Raw genomic sequence first — 18447 nt, 5'->3', positions numbered from 1 at the left:
GACTGATGAATGAAAATGTGTATGTGGAGAAGAGGTCCTGATACATTTTTCTTCTATTTTAATATAAGGAAGGTCATGATATGGAAAACATGGAGTAACACTTCTTTTGAGCATTGGTGTAGGCAAGAAATAAAGCCAAAGCAGTGAAAGAATAAAGCAGGAAATGGTCTAGGTCAGGGGTAGATGAAATATGGCCTGCGGGCCAAATCCAGCCTGCCAGGCAATTTCATACAGCCCTTGGGCATCCACCAATTAATAGTACCCTGCCTACCTCACTCCCATCGTGAGTTTCTCTTAAAAATGAGAAAATCCAGGTTTTATCACATTTTTTCATGGTAAATGGAAAACCTGGATCCCTACGGGTTACTAGGGCTGTGCAAAACATCACCGTTTTGTTTCGACTTCTGTTCTGATGTTACCATGGAACAGTGTTTTGTTTCAAGTTTAGTTTCATTTAGAAAGCACTGTTCCATTTCGTTTCGTCAAAACAATTTTGAGTTTTGCCCATAGGCCATAATGGGGAAGCACGAAAGTGGAGGAGGAGCCACCTGCTGTGATCGCAGGCAGATTGGGGCCTGCACCCCCGGAGGAGTCCAGCACAGCCCTCCCAGAGGTGTGGGCAGGAGGCTGCTGCTGCTGCCTGGGACAGGTGCTGGGAGCTGAGCCTGGTGGTGGGAGGCGGAGCGCAGCCCAGGCTCTGCGCGCTGATTCCCTCCACCAGGCAGCAAGCTGCTGGGCTGTCCACCTCCCTCCACCGCGCTTAGTGCCCAGCAGCTTGTAGCCCCATGGAACTCAACCCAGAGGCAGGGAGAGCCAGGGCTGTGCTCCTTGTTGGGCTGAGCCACATGGGGCTGTGAAGCCACTCAGAGCACAGCCCTGGCTCTCCCCTGCCTTCCACCACCTGGCTGCTGCTTTGAAACTTGAAACATTTCAGCTGGCCTTGTTTCATTTCAATTTCACTGTTTCAAGCTCAAAAAAAGTCAAAATGGTGTTGAAACAAAACAGCCGGCGAAATTTTGCACAGCCCTACTGATTACCCAAGCCTTGATTCCTGGAAGTTGATTCTTAGCTGACCCACTATAATGTCACTGTCCTTGGGCTTTCCCTGGTGTGTTAATGATCCATTTCACTATATATTTTCCGTTCCACTTCTAAAGAATATCTTGAAATCCACAGTGCTTCATGTTATGTTTTATCAGCCTCTTACTGTTCAGTTCTCCGCACTGCAAGGGAGCAGTGTGAAGGGTTTTTCTGGGGGGCCGAGGGGGTTGTGGAGGAAAAAGGCCAAGTAGAACGGTGCGCACACACGTAGCACACACTGGTCAAATGTGGAGCCAAGCTGCCTGGAGCTGTGCTGCGGCTGCCAGCCAGGCTCTGCATGGCAGAATTGCCAGTGCTGCAGCCCCGGGAAGCCCCCCTCAAACCCTAGCTAAGGCTTCTGGTGTCAGCCCAGTGCTGGTCCCAGCCTTCCCTACTGCCCCTGGGGTAACTTGCCATATGCAAGAGGGCACGTGACACAGGCATTCCCTGGAGACAGCTAGCAACAATGCAAGGTGTGCCACCGCTAGTTGTCCCCAAGGAACCAAATGTCCACACCACGTGTGGATGCAACATGTGTATAATGTTACAGTCTCTCATTCTTTTTTATATACAGTTGTATAGACTAGTAGTTATGTATGGGGTTAGTTACAATTAAAAAATAAAAATGTATTAAATACAGAGATTAGAGTTTCTTGTCTTCTTTAAAGGAAGTTCTGATTGCTAGCTCATCTTTCAGTCTGCATTTATATAGGCCAGGCATAGGGGTCACTAGATGTTTTGGTTTTGCAGTGAGAAAAATTAAAATAAATATGAGCCTTTCAGGACTTTGCCCTCTAAATTATATTTTGAGATTACTTGCAAATCTAGAAAAAGCATTTTTGGGTGTCTTTTGGGGGGAAGGATCAAGGGAGAACTTTATAAGTTCAGAATAAGACAAGGGGAGAGCTTTGTTGTAAGCCTATGTATTTTCAGCAAGCGTGCATTCTTAGGCTAGGGACAGACATTTAAAAAGCCAGAGCCTGAATTGATTCAATCTTTGCAGGTTAGTCTAACCTGGCTAGGCCAAATCAGTTTTGTAACCACATGGACATGCCAGAAATGCAGGCACAATCCTGCAGTGGCTTAGGCTAGAACCCATGGGGTGCTCAAGCAGTCCTCCCTTCCCTTACACAGGCCTGAGCTGTGTGGGGGTGGCTAGGCCTCAGCAGGATGCTTTAGTTATTCCCCCTCTACCCCCCAAGCAGCCCAGTAGGGGATGTTTATCACCCCTAACTCAGCATTTATCAACCCATTAGTAAAACAAAGCCTCTCTCTGTTAACTAATGGAGCTCTTCTTAAACAGCTCTTCCAGGAAGGACATTAAGCTACCTGTTGATTAGCTCCAAAAAGCCATCCTGCCTTTGTTGTCTCCCACAGTGGGAACTATAGTCAGCATGTGATCTGCTAGCTAAAACTGAACTGTCTGCATAAGGCAGAGGGGAAGGGGGAATAATCCCTGGTTAGCAGGGGGAAGCCCGGTAGATGCTTTGTGTCTGCAAGTCTCTGCTGGAGCTCTGGCCATTGAGCAGAGGGGAGGGCCCAGTCCTGCTGTGAAGCAGAGCCCTGTGTGGCTCAGAGATCATGCCAGGATCCTGGGGGTGCCTGGTTTATCTTAAACCAGCAAGGAATCTGGGACTGCATAAACCAGTTTGACCCAAATCAATTAAATCTGATGTTACATTCAACCAGGTTTGTCTCAGATCGGTTCCAGCCATTTTTTAAACTGGTTTATGTGCACTGAATATCTGTTCTGTTACAGGTTTAAACCAGTTTCTGATCACTTAAGCCAGTTTATGTGTATTGTCTGTCCTTAGCCCCAGTGGCCTGAACTAGATGTGGGTAAGTAAAAAGGCTTGTGTGATTTCAAGTAATTCCCATAATCTTTCTTTTATCTTATGCATCACTTTTTTTATTTTGGCTCTTTCAAATTATATGTCCTTGTTTGAAATATTTTTGTATACTTTTTTTCACCCTATATATGTTAGACATTCTAGATCCCTTACCTCCACTGGGTTTATACAAAGTTGTTAATGAAATATGATTGAAAAAATATTTGAGGGTGAGGGAAAGATGTAACAATAAAAACCCTGTTCTTGTTATAAGCAAAAGTTTGTGTTAAAGGCTGAATCCTGAGTGCATTTAGCTTCTGCTTTTAAAAGGAAAGGGCCATAAGAATGTGGGATTCCGCTGAATTTAAAAAAGAACAAGTGTTGACCAAAAGTTGCTCAACTCTGGGGGAATTACTGAAGTTGCATCTTCTGGCATTTAGCTTCAGCTGAAAGTATTTAAAATGAGATATCAAAATAGTCACCTGATGTAGTATGGTAATTAAACATGTCATAGCCTTTTGCAAAATTTGAAAATGTTAACTTGGTTCCCTGACCAAATTGTGACTTGAATTAGTGCATTCTCTAACTAAATTCCTTGTACCATTTCAGGTAGGTGGCACATTCTTCACTTGACTTGTTTTACCAGTGTTTGCACTGTTAAGCTATTGCCACTTCATTACAGAAGTGTCTGTATTCTGACGATGATTTTTGTTTGCTTGCTTTTTGTACAATAAGGATGCCAATCCACAGCTGTTTTAAAAATGTACTAATAAGCAAACATGCAAACTCATCATGGAGTTAGAAAAAAAGCTGAGTAAGGTGCTTCAGGATCCTTTGAGATGAAAGGTGCTGTATAAAAGTCTAGCTTAAGTCATTATTAGACTGCAAGATGAGACAGATGCTCCATTTTCTCCACTAAGATGAAATAAAATGCTTTGACTCATAAAATCCACCTGCTAATTTCACTAATGTGTTGATACCTTGCTATGTGGAATGTTTCAACATACAGTACTTAGTGGTAAGTTCAAAGTTTTGATTTAAAAATAATTTATAAGAACAACTTTTCGGGAACAGATTTTTTTTTTTTTTAATTTGTATATTTTAACTTTTTAGGTCCCATTAAGAAACTTATTCAGCTAACATAATACCTGCTTTTTTCATATTCAAAGTTCTTCTGAGAGTATTAACTAATTAAAGCTTACAACACCATTAATATTATATCCCTATTTTATAGGTAAGACACATTAGTCAGAGGTGATAACTTAATTTGATTCAGCAAGGGAATTTAGTGCTAAAAAGGAGGCTAAAACACAAGATCTTTCTGGTTATGTACATTCAAACAAAGCCTAATTATCTTAAGCTATATTTATTTGATTCATTTATTTTTAAATCATTCTTGTGTGTGTTACAGAACAACCTCTGCCTTCTTTATCAACCACCTAAACTCATCAGGTGGGAGGGGAAGAGCCACCAAAGCCTGGCTAAGTGTTTAGATAGTGCTTTGCCAAGTATTTTCACTGCTTCTCAGAAGCCAATAGACACTTCTAGTCAGCCGGAGGGGAGCATGTTTCACAGGCAGGGATTCCTGTGCAGCAGAGAATACCCTACCTCCTGTCCTCAAGAGCTTGTTGACAAGAACATTCCATTGAGCCTTATCACTGTGAACTATGAAACTATGAAACTATTGTGATATTGCTATATGCTGCTCATAGGATCTGTTCTGTAGTCAGTCCCAACCCATATAGTTTATAGATTAGTTTGCTTTATTAACTCTTTGTACTGTTCTGTAAGTGGAACAGGTTTCTGTGAGCACTAAACAGATGAGTTTACTGGCATGGGATGATCCCGGTCTAGGGACCAAAGGTTTGCAAAGCAGGCCGTATTCAATTTGGATTTGGCCCAAATTAGGGACAGTGATTTGATTAGTTGATTTGGATCACTGTCCCTGATTTGATTTGGCCGAATCCAAATCTGAAGATTCGATGGTAATTTGGAGAATCAGTGATTCAGACACAGACACAGCCTTAAAAGTTTTTTCTACATACCTTGAAGTAGCAGGCGCGGCTTGTGATCGCTGTAATGCTGGGGCGGATGAAGCATCCCACCGGAGAGCCCTCCACGTGCTTCATGGCAAACCCAGAAGTGAACCAGAACTACTTTGGTCCATTTCTGGGTCTGCCAGGGAGCGTGTTGGGGGCTCCCCCCCCCACCCCTCGGTGGCCCCTGGCTCAATGATCAGTTGCAGTGGGGACCCCGGGTGCCCTCCCGCAGACCCAGGAGGCACCAGTCACCAAGCCAGAGGGACACGGGGGAGCCTCCTGGGCTCTCCCCAGCAGACCCGGAAGTGGACCAGATGTGCTTCTGATTTATTTCCGGGCCTGCTGCCAAGCATGCTGGGGAGCCCCCCGTGCTTCTGTGGGATACTCCATGCGCCCCAGCATCACAGCACTCACGAGCCACCTGCTACCTAGATGCATGCAGAAAAAACATTTAAAAAGCTGTGTCTATGTCAGAATCTCCAAATCGATTCAGAGGGTTCTGAATTGATTCAGAGAGATTAAAGGGTACTCTGATTCAATTTGGATTCAGAGATTCAGCCATCAAATCGGGCCGAATCTCCACTGAATTGAATCAGGGACTGAAGCTTCGCACAGCCCTACTAGGGACAGAGATTACATGTAAACCAGTATTAAGTGATTGGAAGCTGGTTAAGATCTGTAACACAACAGAAGCTCAGTGCACATAAAGCATTTTCAAAATGGCCGAAGCCATAAACCTGGATGAGATTGTATCAAACTTAACTGATTTACATTAAATCAGTTTATTGAACTTCTGTCTCAGATCTCATAGTTTCATAGTTTCTAGGTTCGGAAGGGACCTGAGTAGATCATCTAGTCCGACCCCCCCCCCCCGCCATAGCAGGAAATAATACTGGGGTCAAACGACCCCAGCAAGATGTTCATCCAACCTCCTCTTAAAAACCCCCAGGGTAGGAGCCAGCACCACTTTTCTTGGAAGTTGGTTCCAGATCCTAGCCACCCTGACCATGAAGTAGCACCTCCTGATATCTAACCTAAATCTGCCCTCTGCCAGCTTGTGACCGTTATTTCTAGTCACTCCTGGTAGTGCTCGGGGGAACAGGGACTCCCCCAATGCCTGTTGGTCCCCTCTGACTAGTTTGTAACAGGCCACTAGATCCCCCCTCAGCCTTCTCTTGTGGAGGCTGAACAGGTTCAGGTCCCGTAGCTTCTCCTCATAGGGCCTGCCCTGCTGTCCCCTGATCATGCGAGTGGCGCTCCTCTGGACCCTCTCGATGCTGTCCACATCCTTCTTGAAGTGCAGCGCCCAGAACTGGACGCAGTACTCCAACTGCGGCCTGACCAGTGCCACATAGAGGGGGAGGATCACCTCTTGGGACCTGCTTGAGATGCATCTCCTTCAAATTCAAGTTAATTCACTTTCCCCAGCATCCCAGAATGCAAGCACTACCCAAGCATAGAGCCCCCCCTTTCTCTCCCCCCCCCCAGCTTGTGGCCTGGATCACTGGATTTCTGGAATTGAAAGTGAATGCCTGTCGTTTACTTGCTTATCAGTTCAGTGAGGACTAACTTGTGAAGATTGAATCAATTCAGCCTCAGGCTTCTTGACTGTCTGTACTTAGCCTTCCTGCCTGCTTGTGCTGATGATATTCATGCTGGACAGGAAAGTTAACAAAATAGGACGCAACTTGGAAGGGTTTGCTGAGTGGTCAAATAATTATCTCACACTATCCATTAAAACAGTTAAAAAAAAATTAGGAAAAGACCCCCTTCATCCTGCCAGTTCCTCCCCTCCATAGACATATAACTGGCAGTTTATAACCAGTGATATTAAAGGCTAGTCACAGATCTAATAAATCTTGCATAGACATTTGACTTTTGTCTTTGTATCATGTTGTCTGCTTCTTAAACTGAGTCTTCTGTGTAGACTGATTTGTGGTTTGTGGTGATTGTGTAACATGGGGGATTTTGTTTTGTAGTGAAACTAAGTTGTTATGACTGCTTTCCTCCAGGAACTCATTGGAAATGAGATGTATAACTCATTAGGTTATCCCAGTGAGCAAAATTAACTCACTCACAATGTATATGAAGAGAACGGAAATAAGTTCTCTCAGGATCTGATACCTTCCATAATCTGTAAAACCCGCCTTGGAGCCACAATCTGTTTACCAGGAAAACATTTATATGTACTTTATAGTAATTCCTGGAGAGGAAGTGGAGTAAAACAGTGGTTTTATTTATGCTTTGAAAACAAAAAATTGTGAAGAAGATGCTGCCGAGTGTGGAGCCATGGAAAAAAAGCCCCTTGGCTGGATAGCCAGAAGAAGAGGTCCATACCCACCTTACTCTAAAGCAGTGGTGCTCAGCATTCTAACCCTGCAGGCTTTCTTGTGCAGGTCAGTCTGCAGGCTGGATCTGGCATATGAGATCAGATCATGGGCGTGATCCAGCATGCTGGCCCAGCCATTCAGGCTGGCTTGACTCCATGTGCGCACACTGCTTGATCTCAACATGTTGGATCCAGGCCCCACCATACACCATGATTTACCATGCACTGGATGCAGGTGTCGCAGTGGATGTAGAAGGCCTTTGACACTGTCTTCCACCCCGTTCTCATTAAAAAGCTAGGTGACTGTGGCACTGATGCCTACACAGATGGATTGCTAATTCGGCTGAGGGGTCGTACTCAGAGTGGTGGTGGACAGGTCATTTTTGACCTGGAGGGAAGTGGGCAGTGGGGTCCCCCAGGACTCAGTCCTTGGACCCGCACTGTTCAATTTCTTTATTAGCGACTTGGACGACGGAGTGAAGAGCAGCCTGTTTAAATTCACAGACGACACCAAGATTTGGGGTGAGGTGGGCACACTAGAAGGGAAGGACATTTTACAGCAGGACCTGGACAGCTTACAGGGGTGGACAAAAGAAAATAGGATGAGATTCAATAATGACAAGTGCAGGGTGCTGCACTTGGGCAGTAAGAACCAGCATCATACCTGTAGGCTGGGGAACTCACTTCTCGAAAGCATGGTGGCAGAAAGAGATCTTGGAGTCATTATTGACTCCAAGATGAACATGGGCTGACAATGCGAGAACGTGGTCAGTAGGGCTAACTATACCTTGTCCTGCACCCACAGATGCATCACAAGCAGGGCCAAGGAGGTGATCTTCCCCCTCTGTGCAACACTGGTCAGGCCGCAGCTGGAGTATTGTGTCCAGTTCTGGGCGCTGCACTTCAGGAAGGATGTGGACAGCATTGAGAGGGTCCAAAGGAGGGCCACTCGCGTGATCCGGGGACAGCAGGGCAGACCCTATGAGGAGAGGCTACGGGGCTGTAACCTGTTCAGCCTTCACAAGAGAAGGCTGAGGGGGGACCTGGTGGCTGTCTATAAACTTACCAGGGGGAACCAGTGGGGTTTGGGAGAGATCTCGTTCTTCCGAGTGCCTCCTGGAGTAACAAGGAATAATGGCCATAAGTTGCTAGAGAGTAGGTTTAGACTAGACATTAGAAGGCACTACTTCATGGTCAGGGCGACTAGGATCTGGAACCAACTTCCAAGGGAAGTGGTGATGGCTCCTACCCTGGGGCTCTTTTAAGAGGAGGCTCGAAGTTTACCTGACTGGGGTCATTTGAGCCCAGTTTTCTCTCCTGCCCACGGCAGTGAGTCGGACTAGAAGATCTACAAGATCCCTTCCGACCTTACGTCTATGAATCTATGAATGCAGGACCATATCATCTGACTGCCACGAGTATGGAAATTTGGCAGCAGGGGAGCAGAGATTAATGCTACCATTACTCTCCTGCTGCCTAATTATTTGATTTGTGCGGAGACCCACAGGCTGGGTGAAATGGCCTTGCTTCCATGATCTGGCCTGGCAGTCAGTGGTTGAACAGGACCCTTCTCTGATGTATGTAGGATGTGTGTATAAGATAAATCTCCTTTTTGCTACTTTATACTACTTACTATCCATGCAGCTCAATAGTAGCCTCCCATGTCTTCCCCCAAGTCCTCTTAAATGGGAGAAGATGCCACAATCCACAGTACTCCAGGTAAAGCCTCACCAATGCTGAATATAGTAGAAGAATCACTTCCCTTGATTTGCAAGTGGCACTTCTGTTAATACAACCCAGGATGCTGTTGGCTTCCCCCCCCCCCAACAGTACCCACATTATTGGCTCACATTCTGTTTATGGTTTACTGTAATCCCCAAGTCTTTCCCTGCAGTACTGCCTCTTACTTACTCATTTCCCCAGTCTGTATGTGTGCATGCAGTTATTCCAGCTCAAGTGTAGGACTTTGCTCTTGTCCTTGTTGAATCTCATCTGATTGATTATGGACCATTTCTCCAGTCTATCTAGGTCACTCTCGATCCTAGCCTTATCCTCCATAATATCTGCAACTTTACCTAACTTGGTGTCATCTGCAATTTTGCATGCACTCAGTGTCATCAATCAAATCATTAATGAAGCTGTTAAATGATACCAGGCCAAAGCCAGACCCCTGGGCAACACCACTTGATTAAGCTATTGCTGACTACTTGTCAAGTATGATATCCAACCAGTTGTGTATCCAGAGTACAGTACTTTATTCTAGTCTGTATATCCTTAGCTTGTTAATGAGAATGTTATGGGAGACCATGTCAAAAGCATTGCTAAAGTCAAGGTATACCAAGCCCACTGCTCTCCCCACCCCTCTCCCCCTGCCATGTACAGAGCTTGTCACCTTATCATACAAAGAAATGAGGTTGGTCAGGCATGACTTGTATTTGATGAATCTATGATGGCTCTTCCTGACCACCCTGTTCTCTAAGTGCTTCACAATGGATTCTTTGAGGACCCACTCCATATATAAGCATATTCAAAAATATTTATGTATAATTACACAATAGTTCTTTCACAGGTGAGGACCCTGAAATGGTTTGTCTTGTTTTGTAGGTGGAACCTTACTGAAAAATATTCTCTGGTAAGCTGTATTTAATTATCAAAGGAAGAGGAAAGGAGCCTTGGCAGAGCAACATCTGATATGTTAGGCAATATTTTGAATTTTCCCTATTTTTCCATGTAGAACCAATGCGAGAACCCCCATGATAAACTGTTGGTGGTGGTTACCTTTTTCGTTGTCCAGCCCCCCACTCAAGACTGGATGATTTTCCGAGGTCCCTTCCAGCCCTACTTTCAGGTGGCCTTATGTAGAAATGCACACATCATACACGCACAAAAAACCCCATCATTTAAAAACTTAGAAAAAAATAAACTTTTAAAATGGGATAACCTTGCAGCTTAGCTTTTCTCATTTAAAAATAATTCAATTATTGCTAATTGAAGTTTTAAAATCTATGAATTGCTGTTAAAACTTAGTAAAATGGAATTGTTTATACATGACTGTGTTGCTGAAATGTATCAGGCATTCAAAGAGTATGGTTTCCACAGTGACTCAGTTCACACTCTAGTAATTTTTCAGATGTTTGACAGCCTTCACTTAAGTGATTAACCTCTTCTTCCTACTGATGAAGGAAATATTACAGTCTCCCAAATCTTTTAAAAATAATTAAACCTTTTTTTTAAAGAAACACAGTTAATAGTCTTTAGAAGCTTGAGTCATTTTCAGTTCTAGGGACAGAAATTGCACATAAACAGATAAAAGTGATCAGAAATTGGTTCACATATGTAATGCAACAGAAGATTAGTACACATAGAATCCATGAGTCGGAAGGGGCCTAGACAGATCATCGAGTCCGACCCCAGCCATGGGTAGGAAGGAGCACTGGGGGTGACAGGGGTCATAAGACCCCAGCCAGATGTCTATCCAGTCTCCTTTTGAAGATTTCCAGGGAAGGTGAGAGTACCACCTCTTTGGGAAGCCTATTCCAGGCTCTGGCCACCCTTACAGTGAGGTAGTTCTTCCTAATATCTAATTTAAACTTATCCTGCCTCAGCTTGTGACCATTGTTTCCGGTGACTCCAAGGGGGCCCTGGTGAACAGACTTTCCCTGAGTTCCTGCTGCTGGCCCTTGATAAGGTTGTAGGCAGCCACAAGATCCCCCCTCAGTCTCCTCTTGCAGAGACTGAAGAGATTCAGGTCCCTCAGCCTCTCCTCATAGAGCTGGCCACAGAGGCCCTCAACCATACGAGTGGCCCTCCTCTGGACCCTCTCCAGGCTCTCCACGTCCCTCCTTGAAGTGCGGTGCCCAGAACTGGACACAGTACTCCAGCTGCGGCCTGACCAGCGCCGCATAGAGGGGGAGCAAGACCTCTCTGGACGTGTTAGTGATGCCCCTCTTGATGCATGATAGGGTGCGGTTGGCTCTGCCTAAAGCTTCATCACATTAGCGAGTCGTATTCATCCTGGAGTCAATCCTGACTCCAAGATCTCTCTCAGCCTCTGTGCTGCCGAGAGGGTCAGACCCTAACCTGTGACTCTAATGCTGGTTCACTCTCCCCAGGTGCAGCACCCTGTACTTGTCTTTGTTGAACTGCATCCTGTTCAGATCCGCCCACTTCTCTAACCTATCCAGGTCTGCCTGGATGTGGTCCCTGCCTGCCGGTGTATTCCCTTTACCCTACAGCTTGGTGTCATCAGCAAACTTGAACAGGGTGCTCTCCACACCCTCGTCCAGGTCGCTAATGAAGATGTTGAACAGCACCAGCCCAAGGACCGAGCCCTGGGGGACTCCACTGCCCACACCCCCCCAGGTCAACATCGACCTGTCCACCATCACCCTCTGGGTGCTCCCCTGGAGCCAGTTTGCCACCCATGTGACCGTGCATTCATCAATGCCGCAGTCCCTCATAAACCACTTTCAAATAGGCCAAAACCAGTTTAAGGTAAACCTGGATGGATGTAGTATCAAACTTAACTGTTTTAGGTTAAATCAGTTTATTGAACTTCTGTCTCAGATCCCATCCAGATTCAAGTTAATTTACGATCCTCCAGCATCCCAGGATGCTTTGCACTTCCCTTGCAAATCTCTTCTTCGTGGGTGGGTAGGTTAGCCTCACCCGTGCTGGCTGCTCCAGCTGAGCAGGGAGGCATGCTCTAGGGCCCCCCGGCTTCTGGCCTGAGCCACTGTGGACATGTGGATGCATTTCTGGAATCAAAAGTGAATGTGTGTTCACTTGCTTATCAGTTCTATTTACACAGCTTAGACTAACCTGCAATAGTTTAATTGATTCAGCCTTGAGCTTTTTGACTGTCTATACGTAGCTGGGGTCTGCATAGAAACCTCTTTCAAGGAGGACATTTGTTACAGCACAAAGCTTAAAATACTTAATAAGTTTAAAAACAAAGTAGTAAGCAGGTTGTTTATTAAAGTATTTTGTTCTGAAGTTTCAGCAGCAGTTTGAAGAACTGAAAGATATGAAGGTAATAGCTGTGATTTATTTGCATAGGTATGAATAGTGCCCTTTAAGAATTCATTAGGGTTATATGTTTGTAGGATTGGGGACTGACTGTGAAGTTCTGGAATTGAAATTGTATTCTTTAAACCTGTGGTGTTTCAAGGTGTTTGTTTGTTATTAGAGGTGCACCAATACATTGGTCCACTGTTGGAACGGCACTGATATAAAAACAAAAATTGACTGTATCAGAAATCAGCTTTTTTTTTGCTTTGTGTGGCCAATTAATGTGGCCAGTTAAAAGCCCTGTGCATGCATGCATGCAGCTTCAGTGCAGCAGTAAGCGGCGAGGAGCACAGCCTGGCAGTGTGGAGAACTGTGTCCAGCTGGCAAGTCTGTTGTGGTAGAAGGGGAGTGGAGAGGGAAGGGGTATGTGGGGGTGCAGATTGAGGCTCCCATGATGAGGTTAGGAGTGAGGCTGGGGCAAGCACTGTACAGCTGGTGCAGGGCAGAGCCATGGCTTATCCAGGGGATGCAGGGAGGGGGGGCGGCTCCTGCTGCTGCACACACCTTGGGAGGGCATGGGGGGGTGTGCCCCCAGATCTGTGCAGGGTGGGGTGGGCTGCTGCTGTGGGCTGGGGCTATGCTGACCTCTTCCCAGTGGGAGCTGGGCTGGGCTCTGCTTAGGCTGGGCAGTGGTGGTGCTGGGAAAAAGGGGCTGGGGGGCGCTGCGGTGAATTATGGGGTGGCTGTAGTCCTCCTCCCAGTGCTGCTGCCTGCCTTGAACTCAGCCCAGCCTAGCCCCACACCTGGAAGAACCTGGCACAGCCCCGGCCTCAGCCCACAGCAGCAGCTCCCCCACTACACCCCGTGCACAGATGTGGGGGCACACGCCCCCATGCCTTCCAGGAGTCCACACTATGGTGGGAACTGCCTCCCCCCATGCCCCACCCAGATGAGCCCCAGCCCCACTCTCTCCCTTACTGCAGGGGCCTCAATCTGCTCCCCCCATACACCTTCCCTTTCCCCTCCCCTTCTACCACAACAGACTACCAGCTGCTCTTCAAGCTGCTGGGCTGTGTATCGGAAATTGGAATGGTATCAGCTGATATGCCTCCTTAAAAATCAGCTATCGGTATTGGTCCAAAAAATTAGTGCACCCCTATTTATTATAGGATTAGATGATGGGTTGTTGGTCTGAGGAAAGAATTGGTTGATCATGCTTGCTAGTGAAATATTTCCAATTTTTTTTCAAAAAGCAAAAGTTAATATGGCAAAGTTTCTTCATAGTCCATTGTCCTCTAGCAGATAGCCATAGTGAAAAGCATATCTTCTGATCTTGAGCAAAGTGACTGCTTTAGTACATTTACAGATTTTCTAAGGGCACTCGGATGATGTCAGGTGAAGCTGTGTTTGGAAACTTATAGACGACATTATATTATCTATTTCTGATTTTTACTTTGTGCTTTCGGACTCTTTAGAATAACAGTTAAGAAGTTTATACATGGATGGGGCATGCAGGTGATGCATGGTTCCAGCCAGACAGTACAAATTATTCTTGTTTGTTTTTCATAAATACCAAGCATTTAAAATTTTTGGCCTGCAGTGTATTAGCAGTGTAGCTGAAGATGTATGCAGTTGCAGCACATATTAAGTTGTTCTAAACAAACAGGAAAGGAAGAAGGATTACAAATGTGAAAGAGTGGCACAGGCACATTAACTTTGTTCACTACATAAGACAAAACTGTCCATAGAGAACTTGTCTTGGGGTTGAACTTTTATATGAGGAAGCTGGAAAGTCCCAAACAGTTTCTTTTGTTATTACCAGGTGTAACTTTGGGTATAGTTGCTGCCATTATTAAATGGCTCATGATCTGCACCTATGCCTGAATGATTCAGGATCTGGATTCATAAAATGAAATTAGTGCTTCATCATTATTATTTTTTAGTTCCTGGCTCCTGTATATTGACAGATGTAATATTTTCTCGGAAACTGAGACTAAAGAAATACAGAATGAATTCCACTGTGACGTGTACTGGATCTAAAATACTATGGCTAGATTTTTATGTTTTCATTAAAAAGATTAATAATTATGGTTCTGGGGGTCCCTGGGGTTTTGAAATAAGTAATAGTTCTACCATATTCAGAATTTTAAAATTGGCCAGGGTATTTTATTTTTGGAATCATTAGTCATTGCTGCTACTAGAATACAGAACTTGGGTGTATGTCTGCTCTTATGACCCTATAAAGTGGTCTGTAAAATCCTTTGCAACGAAATTGTCCCTTTTGCTAGTATGGATGAGTAATCATATATAGTATTCAAGGTTTGTAGAACGTGGGTATACTGTGCAAGTGCTAAGATATTTAGGACAATCGGTATAGATTGGTAAATATCTAAATAAAACATCTCTACTTAAGGCCAATAAAAATGATTTTTTAAGTATATCAGGAACAGAAGATACACATACATTCCTAAATAGGGATAATGAAATTATGAATAATGTTGTACAAAAGACAGGTATGTTCAATGGATATTCTGAAAGACACTAGATGACATAGCTTTCCATGCTAATGACATTTTATTCAAACTAACTTGGATTCAACTGCTGACATCATTTCATGGAAAATAATTCTCATCAGGTAAGTTTGTTGCAACTTTCTGATTAAACTAAATGGTTGATAAAGTTTGAACTGGTTACATTTTTCTGACAGCATAGTTTTCTTTTGGAAAATAATTATTTGTTGTAGTTGAAACATTTAGTAGGAAATAGGTAAATTGTTGGTCAATGTAACAGGGACTCGGGCAGGAGCCCTGTTATTTAGGCAAGGTCGGGCAGGACTGACCCAACAATGAACCCTGACAGGTGGAGGAAATTACACATCTGAGACAGGATTGGGTGATTAGCCCGCCAAAACCAGCATAAAGCTGGCGGTGGGGGATTGACTGATTGCCTTTGGGCACTAGAAGACAGACCAGGAGTTACCTAGACTTCAGAGAGAAAAGAAAAAGCTAGACCTGCAATCTAGGACGCTGGGGGCGTGGAACTGTAGGAGACTAGGTGGGTTAGCCGGAAGAGAGATTACCACTCTGAGAATCCCAGCTGCACTGGTGAGTGCAGGAAAATATTGAGGTGCCAGGAGGCGGATCTGCCAGGAGCCTAGAAAGAGAGGGATAGCATCCCTCAAATAAGGTGTGGGGAGGTAGGAGCTAACCCCAAGCCCTGACCCCGTCGGGACAATCAATGGAAACAGCGAGATGGACTGTGAGAGAGCAGCAGGGGGCTACTCCTGGCACAAGGCGCCTGCAGAGAATGAAAGACACAAAGAGCGCATATCAGTAATGAGACAATTAATGGCAGAGACTATTCACAAAGTATCTATAAGGTACCCAGCGCAGAGATTCCTCATCTGTAACACAGGCTTCCCTTGCTAATGAAGTAATTAGTGAGATTACTGTAACTGTACCACTTTTATTTTGGAAAATAAAATAGCACTGTGAGCACTTAACACCAGGATGGCGTTTATCTATCCCCAAACATCAAAAAGCACTGATCTCCTTTCTTTTCTTCCCAATCCATGTCATAGCAGGCAAGTACAGAGGAGAGATGAAGCTAAGATTGCCCAACACGCTCACAGTCAAGCATATAAAATAAGAATCAAAATATTTTATTTTAATATACTGAAAATATATTTAATATATCTATGAAAGAAATTCAGTTAATAGTCCAAATAAAATTGTTGACTGTATTGAAATCATGGAGTCAGAACAGTATGGCTGGAAGTGAACTTGGGAGGTCATCTAGTCCAATTGCCTGCTCAAGGCAGGACCATCCCTGTCTAAGCTGTTTGAGAAAGTGTTTATCTAATCTGCTCTTAAAACTTCCAAGAATGGCGATTCTTCCATCTCTTTAGGTAGCCTGTTCCAGTAGTTAATCAGTGTTCTGTAAGGTCAAAATACCGTGTTGTTTTGATGTTAATCCAAAATGTAACTTTCAAATTTCATTCAGTGGGAAATGTCAGAATTCTGTTGTTTTCTCTTACAACAAAGCAGATTAACCAAAACAAAACCCCTAAAAACCCAGAAGTCAAAGTTATGGAATTTCTACCAACATGGAATTCTAGGTTTCATCAAGGCCTCATGAAGCTGACAGTAATGTATCTGGCTTTTTGGAAGGCATTTGATGTAGTGTTTTCCGTGATGCTATGCTGAAAAAAATAACAGTAATGGGAACTAGCACAGTGCATATCAAATTGATTAACAGCTGATTCAGTAATAGATACAAAAAGTACTTAGAAATATCTTCATTTGCTAGCAGGTGTTTTAGTGAGGACTGACATTCTTTTAGTTTTTGTCCCAGTGCTATTGAGTATCTATATTTCCTTCAAAATAATTGATAGTTATTTCTGAATAAAAGTTGTAGACAATTAACATCTTTGATATTCTGTTAAATATTTATGAAGGTAGATCAGCTCTACAGAGCAGTCCCAGTTGCTAATAAGCTAGGCTCATTTGAAAAACACTCAAAGAATTAGGCTAGCTCTTGTTATACCAACTAATATTACTTCATTTTTTTTCTGTGTTCCTCAGGTACAGGTTGTCTCTTGTCACTTTACTTAAGTTGCAGGCACTTTCTGAAATAAACCGTTGCCTTGTTGTAATTTGTACAGTGACTAGCACCTAATAGAGGTCTGTCTGTAACTCGAGACCATTTCTCCTACCACAGTACAATAATGATAAAAAAAATATACAGGCAGGATGGGGGGACTACTTCAGAAAAAAATATTTTGGCATCGTGGTGAATAATCAGGCGGACGTGAGCTCTCAGTGCAATGCTGTGCCTAACAGGGATAACATGTTTGGATGTATAAAGGGGGTATATTATGTAAAAGGAGAAAGTGACTTCCTTGCCTTTGTATACAGAGTTGTTGAGACAGTTAAGGCTACCAGCTGTGTTCATTTCTGATATCCACACTATCTAGAAGGTGTCAAAGAACTGGAAAGAGTTTGGAAAGAATAGCAAGAGGTCTAGAAAACTGCCTGATTGGTGCTGACTTAGGAAGCTCTATTTAGCTCATGAGAGAGAGGGACAAAAAGATGACTTAATGACTTAAGCTCATGCATGGAGAGAGAAAGTCTAGAATTATAAAGCTCTTTTATGTAGCAGACAAAGAATCACTGTCTGGATATTGATGCTATATGAATTCAGGTTGCAGAGGAGGCAGAATTTTTTAACAGTTTTGAATAATTAATACTTGGAACAGTTTACTAAGGGATGTAGCTAAATTCCCATAATTTGAAGGTCCAGATCATGACTGGATAATTTTTAAATTCTAACTCAGCTACAATTTGTGGCATTTGTGCTGAGTACGTGGGGATCTGAGGGCCTTGGCCTCCCTTGGGAAGAGGTGTAGGGTGACCACTCGTCTGTAATTGGATGGGACAGTCCTGAAATGGGAGATCAAGTCCCAGTCCCAGGCTGCATGACTCCATGACAGCATTTGTCCTGGATTTCCAGTATCATGCAGGGATCCAGGTTTTCAGTTCACTGCAGGAAATGGGGGGTTTCCCCTTACAGTTACAGCCTGCAACGGGCTGCAGGGAATAGGATGCAGGGACACCACATGCATGTGTGCATGCGCACACGTACACGTGGCCAAAAATAAAGCCTGAGGCAGTGGTGGGGAGCAGTTAGCCCAGTTGCCTGCAGATGGGAGAGGTGGGGCAGATTGAGGCCTCACTTTGAAGGAGGGAGGAGGCAGGCCCCTCCCCTCAATCCCCATCAAAAATAAAAGTTGGCACTTGTGAGCTGTGGAATTTCTTGGTAAAATGTTTGTGTCCTGTCATAGAACTGGCCACACTGGATGATCATATTGCTCCTTCTGTTTATAAAAATTAGTGAAAAAAGTGATGGTATGGGCTTCCAAAACTCTTGCAGGAACTAGGAAAGAGTCCTCTTTTTTTGTCTTTCTCTGAGTCATTTCCTTCTGTGCAGTATCGGGGCTTGGAAACTTTATGAATAGGCCACAGGTCTTAACTGGTGTGTAGCAGCTTGCATGATTCAAAGCTAAGAAGAATCTTGTGATCTGCAAAATGAATTGCCAAAAAAGAGTGTTCCCTCATTGATCCACAGTTGAACCCATGGACATGTGGCTTTCTTCCATCCT

The 18447-nt window shown here is 44.2% G+C and overlaps 1 protein-coding gene across 3 annotated transcripts in view; it reads left to right on the top strand.

Annotated features, from left to right (window-relative positions):
• MYO5A (myosin VA) overlaps window positions 1-18447 on the top strand; it is a 188358-nt gene that overhangs the window by 43571 nt on the left and 126340 nt on the right. The gene's annotated exons all lie outside the window — the stretch shown is intronic.

This window comes from Crocodylus siamensis, chromosome 15 (assembly GCF_052110815.1).
Source record: "Crocodylus siamensis isolate JL-2025a chromosome 15, ASM5211081v1, whole genome shotgun sequence".
Taxonomy (NCBI): domain Eukaryota; kingdom Metazoa; phylum Chordata; order Crocodylia; family Crocodylidae; genus Crocodylus; species Crocodylus siamensis.
The sequence above is the reverse complement of the archived record's forward strand: the minus strand, read 5'-3'. Positions and strand labels throughout refer to the sequence as shown.